Source organism: Dipodomys spectabilis, unplaced genomic scaffold (assembly GCF_019054845.1).
Source record: "Dipodomys spectabilis isolate Male_0828 unplaced genomic scaffold, ASM1905484v1 ptg000018l, whole genome shotgun sequence".
NCBI classification, from domain to species: domain Eukaryota; kingdom Metazoa; phylum Chordata; class Mammalia; order Rodentia; family Heteromyidae; genus Dipodomys; species Dipodomys spectabilis.
In genome coordinates this window covers 819,746-840,125 of record NW_024870695.1, presented here as the reverse complement: position 1 = coordinate 840,125, position 20,380 = coordinate 819,746, and the positions used below count along the sequence as shown (strand labels likewise).

At 47.3% G+C, this 20,380-nt stretch overlaps 1 protein-coding gene across 1 annotated transcript in view; it reads left to right on the top strand.

Annotated features, from left to right (window-relative positions):
* Rtn4rl1 (reticulon 4 receptor like 1) overlaps positions 1-20,380 on the top strand; it is a 79,322-nt gene that overhangs the window by 35,468 nt on the left and 23,474 nt on the right. The window lies entirely within an intron of this gene.

Here is a 20,380-nt window from a genome sequence, read left to right as displayed (position 1 = left end):
GAGGTTGAATTATCTGCTAAGTGTGGCCCTGTCTTGCCTATTGTCTTTGGAAAACAACCATTTTTTTAGTAGGTGCCCTCCAACCCCCATGAAGTCCAGGTCCTCATACATGCTAAGCATGTGCTCTACCACTGAATTACAACCCCAGCCCTTAACTTTTTCTTTTTCTGTCTGGAAAAATCAGCAGCATGGAGAAGACAGCATTTATCTCTTGCCTGTGACCACCACCTCCTGAATTCCCCAGTAGTTCAATGACCCAGGCCTCTGTGCCATGCCCCAGCCGGCGCCTTTCTCCAGGCTATAATCCAGCCACTTGGCACCAGCTCTAGGACTCCAGCCTGCTCACAGTAGAGGCTTCTTGTCCCAGTAAGGGTTATTATGATGAGGAAGCATTTGCCTGCAAGCACAGTGAGTCAGAAAGTTTGATGTGCCTTCCAAAAAAAAAGCATCTATAATTTTTGACCACATTAATAGAAGTGTCCAAATCTAGGACGGGGAGGAATCTGGTTCTCTCTATGCTGAGTACCCACTGACTCATCCTCTCCTTCGTCATCGTCCACCAATGGTGTCCATTCCCTGCACATTGCCCGAGTCTTCTCCTTCTCTCATTTCCGCCACAGCCTGCTCAAACCAGGGGCCTGCATCTCCTGTTTGGAACAAAGCTCTTAATTGGTGTTCAAGATTCTTCTCTTGCCTCCAAGTCTCACTGCAGTCAAAGGTGTTAGGGAACAGGATCCTTAGGGGCTTACAGTCCTTCAGTGGCTTCTCACAGCTCTTGAAGTACAAGCTCTGTGTGTGTGTGTGTGTGTGTGTGAGAGAGAGAGAGAGAGAGAGAGAGAGAGAGAGAGAGAGAGAGAGAGAGAGAGAGAGAGAATGTATCTTGGGGCTTGAACACAAGGTCTGGATGCTGTCCCTGGGCTTTTTTGCTCAAAGCTAGTGCGTTACCACTAGTGGAGCCACAGCTCCACTTCCAGCATTTTAATAGTTAATTGAAGACAAAAGACTCCTAGATTGGGGCTGGGAAGGTGGCTCAGTGGTAGAGAGCTTGCCTTACATGCCTGAGGCCCTGGGTTTGATTCCTCAGCACCACATAAGAAAAAAGCTGGAAGTGGTGCTGTGGCTCAAGTGATAGAGTGCTAGCTTTGAGCTGAAGAGCTAGGTTTTCTTGCCTCGGCTGGCTTTGAGCCTTGATCCTCAGATCTCAGCCTCCTGAGTAGCTAGGATTACAGGCTCCTGGCTCAAGCCCTGCTTTAAACAGGGATTTATTTATTTATTTATTCTTTTTCTTTTTTCTTTTTTCTGGCTGGTCCTGGGGCTTGAATTCAAGGCCTAGGTGCTATCCCTTGAGCTTTTTCTGCTCAAAGCTAGTCCTTTACCACTTATTATTATTATTTTGGTTGGTCGTGGAAGCTTGAACTCTGGGCCTGGGCGTTGTCCCTGAGCTCTTTAGCTCAAGGTGAGTGCTCTGCCACTTGAGCCACAGAGCCACTTCCAGTCTCCTGGTGGTTGATTGGAGAAAAGAGTCTCCTGGACTTTCCTGCCCGGGCTGGCTTTGAACTGCAATCCTCAGATCTCAGCCTCCTGAGTAGCTAGGATTACAGGCGTGAGCCACTGGCACCTGGCTGATTTACCACTCTGAGCCACAGCAACACATTTGGCTTTTTTTTCTGAGTAGTTTATCAGAGAGAAGAGTCTCATATCCTGGGCTGGCTTTGAAACTCAATCCTCACATCTCTGCCTCCTGAGTAGCTAGGATTATAGGCATGAGCCTCCAGCGCGCCCGGCTCTTCATTTTGTTTTTGAGTCAAGGTTTCCTTATATAGCACAGGCTAGCCACCTCTTGTCCACAGCCTCTTGAATGCGGGGTTTACGGGAATGTGCTACCATGTTTGATAACAAAGAGGCTTTCAAGATCTTTTGTGATTAGGCCCTGACCTATCTATCTACCCCATGTTATAGCACTTTGCATCCTTATGACTAGTTTTGTTTCTATTCTCATGGGAATCTCCCTGCATATCCAGGGTCACTAGCATGAAGACTATGTTGCCTACAACACTCTCTCCATCCACCTGGATTATCCCTTCTCTTCCTTTAAAACACCTCAGATGGTACTTCCTGAGTCCTCCAGGCTTGGTCCAGGCCTTCGATTATGTATACTGACAGCAATCATTCATTTGTTCATTCGCTCCTCAAATTGAACAACACCAGAAGCTGTTCATGTACACTTCTTGGTGCTGAGGACATTGGTGAACAAGTTAGCTGCCTTGAGGAAAGTGGCCAAACATTAAGGGGGACTTTATTATCTTTGGTCAGAGATTTTTTTTTTTTATTAGTTTTAAGTAGTTTGTATCAAGCAGTGGCCATTCAACAGAGCAGTTTATGAATACAATGTATCTTGATCAATGTTACCCCTTTCATCATTCTCCTCTATACCTCCCAGCCCCAAGAGATGATGCAAAGTACATAGATGTGTGTATATATCTGGGAATTCATATGTTTGCACTACAGGCACACACATACACTGTGACTCTCTAGCCCTGAAATTATGTACTAGAAGGACTTTGGGTGTTTTGTTTTGTTTATTGTTTTTGGTAGGTTGTGGGGCTTGAACTCTGGGCCTGGGTGCTGTCCCTCAACTCTTACTGGCACAAGGCTAGCGCGCTACCACTTGAGCCACAGTGCCACTTCTGGTTTCCTGAGTGGTTTATTGGAGATTAGAGTCTCATGGACTTTCCTGCCTGGGTTGGCTTTGAACCATGATCCTCAGATCTCAGCCTCCTGAGTAGCTAGGCTTATAGGAGTGAGCCACCGATGCCCAGATCTCAGCCTTTTCTGTTTCTGTGGTGCTGAGGAATTGAATCCAGGGCCTCATGCATGGGAAGCAAGCACTCTACCACTTCCCAGCCCTGGTATTTTGTTTTGTTGAAGCTTGCTCACTGCTGGCACTCTACTACTTGAGCCCAAAAGAACTCATAAAAATATACTTGGGTTGAGCACCAGTGGCTCATACCTGTAATCCTAGCTACTCTGGAAGCTGAGACCTGAGGATCACAGTTGGAAGTCAGGCAGAGCAGGAAAGTCTGTGAGACTCTTAACTCCAATTAACTACTGCCACCTACCACCTCTCTCCCCCTCCCCCCCAAAAAACTGGAAGTGGAGCTGTGACTTAAGTGGTAGAGCTTCAGCCTTGAATATAAAAGTTGAGGATAGTGCCTGGTCCTGAATTCAAGCCCCATCACACACACACACACACACACACACACACACCATACACAAAATATAAAATATACTTTGGGAAGCTGAGTCAACAGGACTGCTACATGAGGCCAGCCTGGGCTATATAGGAAGACAATGAACAAACAAAAGAAGTCCAACTTGGGTCTGGTCTTGGGACCTTCTAGTTACAAATGACAAACAAAAAAAAATCTCATAGGCTCCTGAAACTTAAAAAATTATCATCAGGTACAACTTGATCACAGTGTCACTAGGACCTGATTTTTTTTTTCCTTTCTTTCCTATTTTTTTGGGGGGGGGGGGGTGAGGTGTTTGAGGCCGGGTTTTACTATGTAGCCCAAACTAGCCTCAAACTCTTGCTCCTCCTGTCTCAGCCTCTCCACTACTAGGATTATAGGTATGCACCAACACACCTGACAGGGGTTGGTTTCTTTTTCTCTTGGCTTGGCCTCCCCTGAGTATGCATCATTCTCAGCAAACTGTAGCAGCCATCTCTCCCTCTGCCAAGATAGAAAGAAGAGCTTTCATTCCTTCAACAGTTTAAACCAAAGTTGTGATCTGAAATCATTGCCTTACACTAGTTTGGCCCTGAAGCAGTCCTTGAGGCCTGGGAGGCTTGGAAGCTTGTGCTGATTGGGTGCAAGCCCACCCCTAAAGGCGGAGCAGGAACCAGCTCCTTCGAAACATCTGGCAGAGAGTCAGGCAGACCAGACCTCTTTGCTAAGCACTTTTTTTTCTTTTTCACTTCATATTACCCAGATCCCGTTTGTCCCTGAGATGGCAGCTGTGCCCAAACCCCTCCTTTGCAGATGAGGAAGTAGAGGCTGAGTGACTTCTTCAAGGTCACACCACAAAGTCACAGTAGATTGTAACTAGAACTCAGGCCTCTGGCCTGATAGTATTATATGATGGATGGACCCTGAGTCTGGAATCAGCCTGGAAGATCAGATCTTGGATCTGCCACTTGTAAGGTGTGGGATTGCAGTCATTTTCTGGGGCGGCCCTAAATTACAAACTCAGGAGCTGAAAACCACGGAAATTTATTCTCACACAGGTCTGGAGGCTATAAATCTGAAATCAAGGTGTCCACAGGGTTGTACCCCTCTGATTGTCAATCTGTTCCTGTCTTTTCCAGCTTCTGATGGCGGTTTCTTGTTGCTGATCATGAGGTGCAGCTCAAATGATAAAGTGCCTATCTAGGAAGCTCAAAGTCCTGAGTTTAAATCCCAGTATCACCATAAAAAAAGTACAATAAACCCATATTCCTTGTGGTTGTATTGTTTCAATCTCTGCCTTTGTCTTCATGTGGCTTTTCTCTGTCTTCTCTTTTATCTTTTTTTTTTTTGCAGTATTGGAATTTGAATTCAAGGCCTCTACCACTTGATCCAAACTGTTAAGCCTCTTTTGTCTTGTGTGTGTGTGTGTGTGTGTGTGTGTGTGTGTGTGTCTGTCTGTGTCTGTGTGTCTGTGTCTGTGTCTGTGTCTGTGTCTGTGTATGTGTGTGAGATAAGGCTTGAACTCAGGGCCTGGGTACTGTCCCTGAGTTTTTTCTGCTCAAGGCTAGTGTTCTACCACTTTGAGCCACTTCAGGTTTTCTGGGGGTTAATTGGAGATAACAGTCTTGCAGACTTTCCTGCTGAGGCTGGCTTTGAACCTTGATCCTCAGATTGCAGCCTCCTGAGTAGCTAGGATTACAGGCCACCAGTGTCTAGCTCTTTTGTCTTTTATAAAGACATTTGTCATTAAATTTAGAATTCATCTGGATAATCCAGGATGAGCTTATCTCAAGATCCTTAACTTTCTGAATACCTTACCAGCTACTTATCAAAGCTACTTGGGAGACAGAGATTAGGACAGTCCAGGTCAGTCCATGCAAAAAATTTATTGAGGTGTCATGCCAACCAATAAGTCAGAGGTGGTAATTCATACTTGTAATCCCAGCCACTCAGAAGCTTAAGTAAAGATAAGGGTCTAAGGCAAAAACAGGAGACCCTATCTAAAAAATAACTGCAACAAAAAGGGCTAGAGGTATAATTCAAGTGATGGAGCACCTGTTCTCGCAAGCACAGGCCATGAGTTCAACCCCCAATATTACTAAACCAAAGAAAACAAACAAAAAAGATCATTAAATACATCAATAAAGACCCTTTCTCTAAATAAGGTCAAACAGGTTCCAGGGACTTGGATATGAGGATGTCATTTGGAAGCCACCATTCAATTCAATCCAGGGACCTAAACAAGTCATCTGCCTTCTTCAAACTTCAGTTTAATCATCTGTAAAATAATTTATACAGAGCCAGATGCTGGTGACTCACTCCTGTAATCCTGGCTACTCAAGTGGCTGAGAGATGAGGATCAAAGTTCAAAGCCATCCCCAGCAGAAAAGTCCATGAGACTCTTAGTTCCAATTAACCAACAACAAGCTGGAAGTAGAGGTGTGGCTTAAGTAGTAAAGTGCCAGCCTTGAGGAAAAGAAGCCAAGCAAGGCCCTAAGTGGAAGCCCCAGTACCCCCCCTCTCATACACACACACACACACACACACACACACACACACACACACACATAAGACACAGATTTGTACAATTAACATGTACTAAAAGTCACAAGAACCAGGTGCTGGTGGCTCACACCTGTAATCCTAGCTACTCAGAGGCTGAGATCTGAGAATCTCAGCCTGGGCAGGAAAAAAAGTCACAAGAAAACAGGCTCTGTTGTAGTGGGAGAGGTGACACCTTCCTTATAGGGCTGTCATGTGAGGATTAATACAAGACAAACTTCTCGAAGTCCTTCATAGAGTGCTGAGCACTTAGTGCTCAGTAAATGTTAATTATTCTCTCTCCCTCTCTCTGTCTCTGTCTCTCTCTGTCTCTGTCTCTCCTCTCTCTCTCTTCTCTGTCTCTGTCTCTCTCTTTTGGTCGGTTGTGGGGTTTGAATTCTGGGCCTGGGTGCTGTCCCTCAGCTCTTCAGCGCAAGACTAGGGCTCTACCACTTGAGCCACTTCCGGTTTTCTAGTGGTTTCTAGTGGAGATAAGAGTCTCTCGGATGTTCCTGCCCCGGCTGGCTTTGAACCAAGATCCTCAGATCTCAGCTTCCTGAGTAGCTAGGATTATAGGCATGAGCCACTGTCTCCTACTCCGTGCTCTCTCTCTCTCTCTCTCTCTCTCTCTCTCTCTCTCTCTCTCTCTCTTTCTTTCTCTCCTCTCTCCAGTCATGGGGCTTGAACTCAGTGTCTGGACTGTCTCTGAGCTGCTTTTGCTCAAGGCTAGTACTCTACCACTTGAGCCACAGTGCTCTTCCAGCCTTTTCTCTTTATGTGGTAATGCTGAATTGAACCCAGGGCTTCATGTATTATGCTAGGCAAGCTCTTACCACTAAGCCACATTCCCAGCCCATGTTAATTACCTTTATTACCAACCCTGCTTCCTCCGATGTGGCTTTCTTCCACAGGTAGGTCCAGCTTCTATTAGCTGGTAGTAGTACTAGGGGAGATAGAGTTGTTGAGTGGTGGCCTCATCTGGGAACATCCTTTTGTTCAGGCAGGCCAGAGTTAGCAGCAGAGAGGTGTCCTGTCAATCACCCTCTCACCCTGGTTCCGGCAGGCCAGCCTGGGAACCCTATGATTTACAGTGATGAAATGTAAATTGCTGAGATTCCGTGCTTCCCGTGTGGTTGGGATCCCATCAGCGGCTCATTCCCCTTACCCGGGGCTCCTCCTCGTCTCATTTGGTGGATTCTGTCGGCAGAGCGCCTCCTCAGCCACCACAACGGCTCCTTCCTCCATCTATCACACCTGCACTGTGACAATGTAATTTTTATCTCTGGTTGTTTATTTCTCAGATGGAACTACTTGTAAATTCCAAGAAGAAAATATATCCCTGTGTGTGACAGAACCAGCCCAGGGCGATTAATCTGGGCTTTTAAGCTGGGAACACAAACCTGGCTTATGTTGTTCTGAGCATAAGTGTCCAGCAATCAACCACAGTCATTAATTGTCCGCTGATGAAGCAGTGGCCCTAGACGGGGTTGGGTTCAGTAAGATTGATTCAGATGGATAGAAAGGGGTACATATGTTCATTTTCCATCTGCCAGGTATCCAGCAGACCAGGTGGCTTGAGGCCAAGAGGTACAGAGGTAGAGGGAGAGACCTATATTTTTAAGGCTGAGTTGACAGTGGGTGTGAGAAGGAGAGCACCAAAGCATTGTGGAATGCTGAAAAGTGGGTGCCTGGGGTTGGCTGAGATCCAAGTGCTACCTCTTACCATGTACCTTCACTCAAGGGGGAAGTTTTTGATCTGTCAGAGGGAGCCCTGTAGGGCCATTGGGAGACTTGAATCCCAAAGTCTGACAAATGCTTGTTGCACGTAATGGTGTTCAGCACAAGCGAGCTCCCTTCTTCCCAAAGGCCTGGGGGGGAGCGCTCAGCCCTGCAGAACATGAAAGTCACAGAAATCATCAGAATTCTAGAGTTGGAAGGAATTTAGAGATCATTTAATGCAAACCTTAGAAGAGGTTGGGGAAGTGAAGTGACCTTGAGGAGCGGGGAGCCCTGTCTCTGATCACCACCTTCTGTCCCGGCATACTGCTTCTACATCAAGGCACTGACGGGGCTTCTGGGTCCATGAGCATGCGTGGGTTGGCCTTAGACATTCATAGCCCTCAGAGAGGGCTGGGAAGGTGGCTCAGTGGTAGAGTGCTTGGCTTGCATGCTCAAGGCCCTGGGTTCGATTCCTCAGCACCACATAAGCAAAAAGAAAAAAGCCAGAAGTGGCGCTGTGGCTCAAGAGCGCTAGCCTTGAGCTGAAGAGCTGAGGGACAGCGCCCAGGCCCAGAGTTCAGGCCCCACGACCGGACCCCCCAAAAAACAAAACAAACAAACATAGCCCTCAGAGACAATGGATACTAATCTGTGTACAGGCGCATTGTGAGGAAGAGAGCTTCAGGGCCTTAACCAGATTCTCCCATCCAAGGGCTAATCAGGTCCCACCTTGCTTAGCTTCCTAGATCAGACAAGAATTTATGTAATCACCTAATCTCAATTAAAAAAAAGTGAGAGAAGAGAAGGGTTAGGAGTGATGGGTGAAAATGTTGTCAGACACCTTGTATTCATATACTATTTTTTCTGTTTTTTTTTTTCTTTTTGTCAGTATGGGGTTTGAACTCTGGGCCTGGGCGCTGTCCCTCAGCTTTTCAGCTCAAAGCTAGCACTCTACCACTTGAGCTATAGTGCCACTTCAGGTTTTCTAGTGGTTTATTGGAGATAAGAGTGTCATGGACTTTCCTACCGAGGCTGGCTTTGAACCATGATCCTCAGATCTCATCCTCCTGAGTAGCTGAGCCACCAGTGCCCAGCTGATTAAAACTTTTTTTTGGGGGGGTCCTTGATTTTTGTGGCTAAATGGTTTATGTGGGTGTGGATGGGATGTTGCTCAGTCTTATTCACCTGCGTTTGGTGAACACAAGGTTTTTGTGTATGATGTGGGATTTCCTTGGCCTCAGGGCCTCTGCCAATCCTTATTCCAGCCTAGAGCATGGGAAACCAGCTCACAGGGCCAGGCTATGAGCCTGTGCTTTATTGATGGAAGCATTTCTAGATTTTGGCATTTTGGTCAGATGCAGATTTTGTGAAGCTTAAATATTCATGTGAGGTGTGTGTGTGTGTATATGTGTATATTTGCCGGGGCCCCCTTTATAAGCAAGAATAGCAAGTCATGAATAGAGTTCAGTGCACAGCCACAGGAAAAGCAATAGATGCTTTGTCAGTGTCACTGTAAATCAGCCTCTATGGTGAGGTTACTGGACAAATGTCTTCGGGGGAATGTGAAGTCTCAGCACAGCTTTCCCACCAAATGGCCTCCTAGGGTCTATAGTCCTCCTCTATGTCCAGTTTTCTGGTTGCTGACTTTTGGGTGCTTGAGATAAGACTTGTGTAGGAACCATGCTGCCTTCAAGGAACTCACAGCAAAAGGAGTCTCAGGACATAGGAGAACAGTAATGTGTCTGTCCTCTGCCTCCTGCTGAACTGTCCTCTTCTCATTCCTCAGCTCAGCCAGTGGCCGTGTCCCTCTCACTTTGCTTCCAGTGGGTGGGATCTGCCTCTGTAAAGGAGGAGGAGAAGAGGGCCTCCAGGGTGGGCACCTGCAGCATAGGTGGCACTGCCTCTTCCACTAGTTTCTGCAGAGATAAACAGAGCATGCCTCTTGCTCAGACCGGGCAAGTCCTTGGCAGATGGAGGGTGGGCATACAGGAGCTGTGGGCTCTTTCCCTCCTTCCATTCCCACTTGTGGATTTGTGGCTGCCTGGCACTGACCTGGGGATAGGATGGTGGGAAAGACACTGTCATGAACAAGAAGCTGAAACAAAGGACCTGAGTCTGGCTCTGGCTCTAACACTATCTACTGTGGCAGCTTGCAAGCAGCCTTGGAGTTTCAAGTTTGTCATCTAGACAAAAGGGTAGTAATACCTGTCTTGCTGGGCTTTTGAGATCTGGGGGTTTATATGTGGTGTTAACACTTGTGTATTCTGTTATTAGTTTGGAAGTGCCATCCTGCCTGTTGGAATTTACATCCTTGGCCCTCTGGCATCCTGATGAGTTTCCTTTTCTGGCAGGTTCTAGAATTTCCTGGAAAAAGAGCAAAGCCTGGACAGATGATCTGGGGGAATGGCTTCCTTGGCTGGTGCATTACTATTTAAGCCATGCTTCTAGCCCTAGCTTTTTGCTAGTTATTTGGAAATAGAGTTACTCAGACTTTTTTGCCCAGTACTGCTTCAAAGCACGATCCTCTGGCTCTCAGTCTCCTGAGTAACCAGGATTGTAGGTGTGAGCCATCAGCTTATGCTGAAGTGTGAAGCCTTGAGACTTCTTGCTCTCCCCCAGCACATCTGGGGGCAGATGGAACAAGCATCAGGGTCTTCAGCCCTAGTGTTCAATAAGGCTTCCAGGAGCTTCCCTCAAGGTTGAATGGGGATCCCCTATGAGATTTCTTTCTCCACATTCTTCTTGGCAGGAGCGCCTTCATACTTGCCCTGCCGACCTGCTGGTAAAATAGAAGTCTAGGGTGGAGGGTAAGCAGAAAGTTGGGGAGGTGCTCCCCAAAGAGAAGAGCTTGCCCCACTGCGCAGAGCTGGACTTGGTGACTCGTTCCCCCTTTCTATCCTGAGAGGCGGAGGGCTGTGCCTGGCTCTATAATTACAAGGGGGAAAAAAAACCACCCTTGGAAGAATGACATGTCAGTGGAAACTGATGAGGACTCCATAGAGAATAAATAATTCCTTAGAGGGAAGAAAAGTCAAAGGTCTAGGAGAGAGGGTGGAGTGTATTAGGGAGATTTGAGGGTGGGGTGGTACTGGGGTTTGACTTCCGTGCCTCTTAATAGGTACTCTACCACTTTTTTTTGTTGTGCCACTTCCAGTTTTCTGGTGGTTTATAGGAGATAAGAGTTTCGTGGCCTTTCCTGCCCAGGCTGGTTTTGAACCATGATCCTCAGATCTCAGCCTCCTGAGTAGCCACTGGTGCCCATCTGCCCCCAGTCTTTTTGCTTGTAGTTTTTCCAAACAGGATTTGGTGCTAACTTGACCCAGGTTGGGTTTCCAAACAAGAGCCTCCTGCTTCCATCTCCCAAGTAGCTGCAACCATAAGTGTTCACTACCTTACTTGGCTAGGAAGAATTCTTTGTGTGCCACTACTGCTCACCCACTATTGTTTGTTTGTTTTGGTCAATCGTGGGATCTCAACTCTGGGCCTGAGTGCTGTCCCTTAGCTCTTCAGCTCAAGGCTACTGCTCTACCATTTGAGCCACAGTGCCACTTCTGGCTTTTTCTGCTTATATGTTGCTGAGGAATCGAACCCAGGGCCTCATGCATGCAAGGGTGCTGTCCCTGAGCACTTTTGCTCAAGGCTAGCATTCTACCACTTTACGATAAGAGTTTCATGGGGACTTTATTGCCCAGGCTGGCTTGGAACTGCAATCCTCAGATCTCAGCCTCCTAAGTAGCTAGGATTACAGTTGTGAGTCACTAGCACCTGGCTCTCCTTTAGCATTTTTGCTCAAGGCTGACACTCTACCACTTGAAACACAGCTCCATTTCCAGCTTTTTTCGATGATTAATTGGAAATAGGAGACTGATGGACTTTTCTGCGTGGCTGGCCTTGAACAATGATCCTCACATCTCACCCTACTATGGAGTAGCTAGGATTACAGGCATGAGCCCCTGGTGCCTGTTTCACTTACTGCCAGGAAGCAGGAAATGCAGGGGCCCTACCTGCTGGCTGGTCACAGCCACCATCTAGGGAAGCCCCCTAGCCCACCAGCCTTCCGTTGGGTTCAGGTCTGGGAGGCTGTCTGTACTGATGATTGGAAATAGGATGCTAGGGTGGAGGAGCCTGGGCATTATGGTGTTCTGATTGGGAGTCACCCCAGCAACTTGGTGACGTGTGCCCATTGGCAACAGCTTCTAGACCCCAATGGAACTGTTTATTTTTTTCTCCGTGAATCCAGGCTTAAGTATTTGCTGTGTGCTAAATAGCCTGTGTGCATCACCACCCTTCATCTGCACAACAGCCTTATAAAGTGGGTCCTTTTTCCTCCCCATTTTATGGATGAACAAACTGAGAGGTTGAGAGACCAGCTCAAGGTCATCCAATACAGCCTGAACTCCCAAGACCTGGTTCATTCCAAGCCAGAGAGCGGAGCCGCTATTCCTGGCAGCTGTTGCTGAGACTCCGTGAAGAACCTACCTGGATGCTTCCGCCTGGATAGCTCACTGAGGGCGGCCCCAGACCTCTCCTCGGAAGGCTCTGCTCCATTAGCACGTTCTCTGGGGATGGAGGGTGTATTTGTATGCCAAAGGAGCGACTGGGACCTAGAGAGGGAGGGGCCGCGTGCCCCATTTTCGAAGTGCAGTCCAAGTGCTGGGTTTGGGTTGGAGTGGGGTTAAAGTCTGGGGTTCCGGCTTGCCTGGGCTGGGGGCTCTCCGCACTGACTGAAAAGCTTTCAAGGTGGAATGAGATGCAGCCTCACCCCGAGACTCCCAGGGGCAATGGCGGTTCCTCTCTCTGGGAGGGGACAGGAGGAGGGGTCGTGGATGCGGGTGTGAGTTGGGAGGGGCTCCCCTCGGTGCCAGCTCCCACCTGGGCCGACCCTGCGGGGCCGCTGGTTGGCTCCCTGGGAGTGCTACTCGTCCTATCGCGCACCTGCACGGTTGCCAGGCAACTGAGACTGAGTTGTAACACCTTGGCGAGAGCCAGGATGGTGTTTTTTTTTATTTCCTTGCTGCTTCGAGTCTCTCCTTAGAAGTTGTACAAAGATGGCACTTGGCTTCTGTCCCCAAAGAGACCCTGACCCACCAATCCCCAAGACCTCAGTCCCCTGCATCTCAGGCCAGACCTGCCTATGGAGTCACAGTATCCCCGTCCCCTGCTGGGTCTCAGGCAGGTGAGGGGCTTGGAGGGCTCTTCACACATCCGAAGGGAACCCAAAGACTTCCAAACTGGGGGATCCAGTAAGACACCCTCACTTCCAAGGTGGGAAAATGCAGGCTCCAAGGTCATCAGGGTCACCATTGCAGTTACTGGCTGACTCAGAACAACCTTGAGATGGCCTTGGGCTGGGGGTGCAGCACATCCGCAGCCTGCTCTCCGGCTTTACAGACAGGTTATTATCTGTGTTCCCCAAATTTGAGTCTCTGCCTCACACCTCCCCAGTGTCTCACCCATCTGTGTACCACCTGCACTATTTTTCCACTTCCTTTTTCTTCTGTAGATTGACCCAATTTAGCTTAAATAAATGTATTTAAAAAGGAAACTTGATAACACTTCTGTAAATGGAGACTCAGTATCACTTGCCATAAATAGAAAGTAACTGCAAAAATAAATACAAAGAGAGAAAACCTTATTAAATTTTAGCACATGGAGGCTGATCTAAGAGGGCTGTCATGATCATGAAATAATTGCTTATTAAGTATTTCCTCCGTGCCAGGCACTAGCTAAGCACTTTACAGGGATTAGCTCATTGGATCTATATTATTTGTATTCCCATTTCACAGATAGGGGACAATTGAAGTTCAGAGACTCCAAGGGCTTAGGTCAAGGACACACAGACTGATGCATTAACACTCAAAGCTGCACCCAGTGTTAGCTCTTCTTTACATGCTCATACCAGGCTTGAACTTGCTCTCTCACATAGCTTTTTCACTCAAGACTGGCACTCTGCCATTGAAACTGTACCTCCTCTTCCAGCTTTTTGCTGGTTAATTGGATATAAGAGTCTTTGGGATGCGTCTGCCAGGAACAGCTTCAAACCCCCTATCTTCAGATCTCAGCCTCTTAAGGAGCTAGGATTACAGGTGTGAGCCACCAGCACCCTGGCGCAATGTCAGCTTTTGATCAAGTCTCCCAGCATGGTGTCACCCTGGCTTGCTGCCCTGGGTGCTGGGACATAGCCAGTCTAAGACTGAGACAATGACTTGAGCCCTACCCAGCTGCAGTGGTTTGTACTTGGCCTCGGGAGATAGCTAGCTCACTTTATAGCTAGGAACTGAGATTCAGTGAGGCCACTCCACCCACCGAGTCACACTGTTTGCTGCTCTGTGGCTGGGCTGGGCTGTGGGTCCTGTCTCTCTCTGCAGTGCTAACACTCTTACACCTCTTTGTAGCTCATTCGACCTCATGCAGAGACAAGAACCTTTTATTCTTAGCAAATCTTATAGCAGAGCAGAGCAGAGCCTTCTCACAGGGAACCAGATTTCCACCTGGGGAGAGTAGGTTTTTTGTTGAACCCAGCCCAGGCTGTGGGCAGACCCCTTTCCTTAGAGCCAATCTCTGTTTTTGGAACCATGGTGAAGACCCCTGGGCTTCCCCCCCACCCCCTGCTCAGCAGGACTCCTGTATTAGCAGGCAGGGATGTCTGTTTGCTTGTATTATCTGCCCTCCTGAAAACGTAGTCCATCATCTCCTATCAAAATGAGTGACTGTATTTCTTACTCCAGAGCTGGCTCTTTCTTACCTGGAAGAGAAAGAACAAGGGCACATTTGGAGAGGGAGGAAAATCATATGTTATTTTTAAAAGGTATTTTGAGTGAGTACTGAATAGAGTTCAAGAAAATTGCCTTAAAGACCTGTTCTCTGCAGGGATGGTGTTTCTCATGGCTCCCAAGTATTTGGAAACTTAATTGCACATTTGTACGGGCTACTGTTTTTATTTCTTTCTGGTCTCAGAGGTGGGCTTTGAAGATTGTGCTCTCCCTGTAATGGTTTTCTTTATCTCAAATAAATTTCGCACACCTGCAAGGTAGAGCTGCTTGAAAGAAACTGTGTCAGAATTGGCTCTCGATTTAATAAATCTGCAAATGGCGCATAGTTCGCTGAGATGATGTGGCATTAGTTGGCTTTGAGCCTCCTGTCACAGAGGTGGGGCCTAATCCCCTTCTTGCCCACAGGGGCTATGCTCTCTGCTCATGCTCTGAACTGCCAACAGAGCATCGGCCCACATCTTTGCTGGAATCCTTTCTCCACCCTTAGCTGGAAGCCAGTTGGGGTGGAGGAGACTGATTTCTGTGTGGGTGTTTGGGGCCTTTTAGGCCAAGATGCTAATAAGAGGCTTTTAGGTTAATTGTACAACTACAGCTCCCCACTGCTGGGGACTTCCTTGATCCCACACCACCTCTTCTCAAAGAATTACCAAGTCCATTTTGGGGTCAAAACTGTGTGGTGAGCAGGTAGGAGTTACAGCGAGGTGCTTGGGGTTTGGGGGCGGGGGGTTGCCAATGTTCAGGGTGGTGGGAGAACCCTGTGATTGTACACAATTCCCCGTGGTCCTAGAAATATGGTCTAAGGACTTGGGTTCTGGCAGCAGTAAGCATAAGGATGAAGGCAGGCTCTATGACTCTCCAGGGGTTGAAGGAAACAGGAGATTCCATTTGTCTCCTCTGCTCAGCACTAAACCTGGGAGACTGAATTGGTGATGACACCTGTTGGTTCCTATACTTAGGCTTCAGATTCAGCCAATAGGAGGTCCTGGCAGCTGAGGAGAAACAGAGGAGAATATATGCTGATTCCTGCCTTCTCCACAGGACTTCTCTGTTCTGGACTCTGATTGCTGGTCCTTTTCCTTGGCTCTTCAAGCCTAACAGTTGCCACACCAGTGGTTTCTTTCCTGTTGTTTACTTTCCAGATGGATTCTCTAGGCCTGCCCACATTATCTTTAAGGTTTGTTTTTGTTTTTGAGTGTTTGTGGATTTTTGTGCTAGAGATTGGATCTAGGGCCTCTTGTATGCTAAACATGCTCTATACCTCTAAGCTACTACATCCATGGCTTACCTGCCAACACCTTTGTCAACTGTCCCTTTATTAACCTTTTTCAAATTAGATAATGTGCCAATCTGAGATCTGAAGATCAAGATTCAAAGCCAGTCAGGAAAGTTTGTGAGACTCTTATCTCCAATTAATCATCAAAAAAAGCTGGAAGTAAGCTGTGGCTCAAGTGGTGGCATGCTAGCCTTGAGCAAAAAAGCTCAAAGACAGTGCTCAGACTCTGAGTTCAAGTCTCAGGATTGGCATGTGAACACATGTGAGCACGCACACGCACGTGCACGCGCATACACACACACACACACACACACATAAATTGATACCCAGCTGACTTAATGGTTTGGGACAAGCTATTTATTTCCCTGAGCTTTGGTTCCCTCATGTGTAAGGAAGGAGTCTTATTTTTAAAGAAACAATAAGGTACCAATAGTTCACACCTATGATCCTACTCCAGGAGGCTGAGATCTGAGGATCAAGGTTCAAAGTCAACCTAAGCAGTCAAATGAAGGAGACTCTTATTTCTAATTAACCAACAGACAAGCTGGAAATGGAGGTATGGCTCTAGTGGTAGAGTTCTGGTCTTGATCAAAAAACTAAGGAAGAGTATGAGGCCCTGAGTTCAAGCTGGAGTCCCACAAAAGCCAAAACCAAAACCAAAACAAGTTTGCTGAGTGTTTAGTAGGAACTAATTGTAACACTGTATACAAAGTACCTACTCAGGCCTGGAGGATAGTAACTTTGGCCCTCAGGTGGGGAGGGGTTCAGGATTCGGGCCATCCTTCAGAAAGAGTCCGAAATGATGGGGCAGGAATGGTCTAGCTCTGTGCTCTGGGACACATGGCAGTCTTCCTCTTAGCTCTCTGCTTTCTGTACAGAAATGAGAGCCATAGACCTGATTCAGGAAGAAGACACCAGGGCACAGAATCCTGTGGGATACAAGAAGCTGGTATTTCTTAGAGGAAATACACAGATGCTGTCCCCCATACCAGGAATCAAACATTTATTTATGATTACTGGGAAACAACACAGCCATAGATTCTGTGCACCATGGTGCCCCTTGTGAATGTGAAAGGAAGAAACAGGTGTCATGGTGTTGGCATATAATCTTAGCACTTGGGAGGGGAATTAAGAGGTTAAAGCCAGCCTGGCCTAAAAAGTCTCAAAAAAAAAAAAAAAAAAAAGAAGACAAGCAGGCTAGGAATGTCGTGGTAGAACAGATGTGTAGCATGCACTAAGACACTGAATTCAGATTCCAACTATAATTTTTTTTTTTTTAAAGCTAGGTATCAGTGGTTCCCACCTGTAATTTTAGCTGCTCAGGAGGCTGAGACCTGGAGGATTTCAATTTGAAGTTTGCTCAGGCAGAAAAGTTTGCAAGACCCCCATCACTAATTAACCAGAAAAATTCTAGACTGGAGGTATGGCTCATGTGGTAGAGGGTCAGCCATAAGCAAGAAACTTGACTTCTACATCTACCACACCAAGCTAGAGGAGAAATTCTTCCTTTTTTTCTTTTTCAAATTTTGTGCCTGTACTGGGGCTTGAACTCACAGCCTCATATTGTGACTTGGCTTTTTCATTTAAGACTGGTGTTCTACTACTTGAGCCATACTTACACTTCCAGCCTTTTCTCTGTTATTGGAGATAAAATGACTTTCTTGTCCCAGTTAGCTTTGAACTGTGATCCTTGGATCTCAGCCTCCTGAGTAGTAGGATTACAGGCATGAGCTTTCAGTACCTTGCTTAATTGCTTAATGAAGGAATTCTTTTTTTGGTTGTGGGGCTTGAACTCTAGGCCTGGGCCCTGTCCCTGAGCTCTTCAGCTCAAAGCAAATGCTCTATCACTTGAGCCACAGAGCCACTTCTGGTTTTCTGAGTAGTTAATTGGAACTAAGTTTCATGGACTTCTGCTCGGGCTGGCTTTGAACTTCGATCCTCAGATCTCAGCCTCCTGAGTAGCTAGGATTACAGGTGTGGGTCACCAGTGCCCAGCTAACTAAGGAGGCTAACTAAGGAATTCTTCACTTAGACTTCACAGGTGGACCTCAGAGCATCCCTGAACCTCCTGAGTGGTTGGGCTTTGCATTTTCTAGCTAATTCTTTCACCTCTTTGGGCCTCAGTCTTCTGATCTCCAAAACGGAACTAAGGTGGTTACATGGACCTCACAGACTGTCCAGGGTAACAGCTGAGTGACCGACACAATGTGAGGGCTTGATAAAGGGTAGCTGCGGAGCTACAAGTGAGTGTGTGTGGCATGTACTTCTAAGGAGGGGTCTCCTACAGCTGACACAAGATTCCTTAAGGGGTCTCTGATTGAAAAAATGTTAAGCACCACTTGCTGCTCGAGAGGTTTAAAAATAGAGGAGTGTTAAGCATCAGAGAGTAGTGTTTATGTGAACTAAACGTGGCAGCGGGGCCTGCAGGCAGGGAAGCCTGCATGGAGCCCTTCTGTCCATCTGTTGGCTCCACCATCCTTCCATCCATTTCCTTGGTTATCAAGCACTGCCAGGTACAGAGGGCACAGAGTCAAGAACACACTGACAATGGGGAAGAGAGATGGGCAGTGGCCAATCTCCAAAGATGGCCCAGCCCTCTTGCTGTTCCTGTCCTCAGGAGGGTTCTTTCCCATGTGGAATCAGGGGCACCTGCTTGATTTAACTAGTAGAATGCAGGTGGTGGCAGTTCTTGCACTAAAGATTAAGAAGGGAGGTAGCCTCATTCGCATAGTTTGGGGAACAAAGAGCCCCCATAAGTAGGCTAGCTATCTTATTAGAAAGCATGTGCAGGGACCAAATTGAGAAGAGAAATTCAAAGATCACAGGAGAGGGAGACAGGCTCAGATGTCCAGCATCTTAGTTCAGATGAGTCCAGCTTCACCCACTACCTGATTACGTACAGCCACCTAAGATTCTCTTCCACAGTGGGAACAGACCTGATGAACTAACCTGATGAGCTTATCTTTTGCTTGCCAGTCCTGGGGCCTGAACTCAGGGCCTAGGCGCTGTCCCTGAGCATCTTTTGCTTAAGGCTAGTGCTCTACTTGCTCCTTCTGGCTTTTTCTAAGTAGGTTATTAGAGAGAAGGTCTCTGGACTTTACTGCCTGGGGTAGCTTTTTTTTTTTTTTTTTGGTCAGTCGTGGGGCTTAAACTCTGGGCCTGGGTGCTATCTCTCAGCTCTTCAGCTCACGGCAAGTGCTCTACCACTTGAGCCATAGTGCTACTTCTAGTTTTCTGGTGGTTAATTGGAGATAAGAGTCTCACAAAGCTGGGCCTAGTGTCTCATGCCTGTAATCCTAGCTACTCAGAAGGCTGAGATCTGAGGATCACATTTCAAAGCCAGCCGGGCAGGAAAGGCTGTGAGACTCTTATCTCCAATTAACCACTTAGAAAACCAGAAGTGGTGCTCAAGTAGTAGAGCGCTAGCCTTGAGCTGAAGAGCTGAGGGACAGCGCCCAGGCCCAGAGTTCAAGTCCCATGACCGACCAAAAAACAAAAAACAAGAGTCTCACAGACTTTCCTGCCCAGACTGGTTTTGAATCACAATCCTAAGATATCAGTCTCCTGAGGAGCTAAGTTACAGGCATGAGCCATCAGTGCCTAGCTTCTGATGAGCCTATATAATTCACAATCCTGAGATCATGAAATGGTTTTGTGTTAATCCCCATTTCAGTCCCTTTTCTGTTGCTATGACAGAATACTTGAAACTGGTTAATTCACAAAGAAAATAGGTTTATTTGGGCTCATGGCTCTGTAGGCTGAGAAGTCCAAGAGGCTGGCATCTACTTGGCTTTTGGTAAGGGCTTTGGTTGCTTTACTTCATGGTGGAAAGTGGAAGGGCAAGCAGCCACATTGGACAGACAGAACACAGTGGGCAGTGTTCTAACAACCCATTCTTGTAACTAATCCAGTGCTTGAGAGAACAAGAGCTTGCCTATAAAGAAAAGGCATTAATCCATTCATGATGGCCCTGCTTTTCCTATACAAATCCATGAGTTGTGTCAAGGAAATCAGGGGAGAGCCAGATTCAAGGGGACTTTGTCCTTAGGGGCAGAGGAGGCCAGCTGGGCCTGGAAATGGTTGGGAGTTCCTGTGTGGGGAGGGGATGGGCCTCAGGTGTGGGACTTGAAGAGAGAGAAGAGGAAGTAGGCTGACTCTTCAGAGTAATGTCTTTCAAGAACTTTGCCTAGGAATGGGTGGGAAGAGACAGCTACAGGGAGATTTCGGTGAGGCAGGGTTTTGTTTTTCAATGAGAGAGTCTGGAGCACTAGAGAGAGGTGGATTGCAGGGGTGGGAGACTGAAGATGCTGAGTGTGGGACCCATTAGACACGGAAGGCAGCTGTCATGGGCAACTATGGCCTTGGGCAGAATCCAAGCTGTAAGTGGAGTGGCGTGGGCTCACACTGTTTTGTTTTTGTTTTGTTTGGGTTTTTTTATTTGTTGAATTTGATGCCAACCAATTGCATACCAAAAAAAAAAAAATCTGGAATTTGAGCTGCTGGCAAAATCCAAAGACTTGATAACCTGTGCCTCCTTCCTCTCCCGCCTTCCTTCAGAACAGCTAGAGTTGGAGCCCAGAGCCCTGGATGGGCCTAGCTTCTGGGTTACCACCTACACAATCATCCCTGCTCACCTCATCTGGGGCTGTTCCCTGCAGAGTCCTTACCTGTAAGCAGGTGAGCTGAAACCCTCAGGTGAGGAGAGGTGAGGGCAGATACTGAAGCCAGTGGCTCAAAGGAGGGGGGGTGCATGAGGATGCTGGAGCAGTGAGGGCCCACCCCATTATGGAAAGAGAAAGGGGAAGGCTGAGGAGAAGCAGAGAGGAAGCTGTGAATGGCCCAGT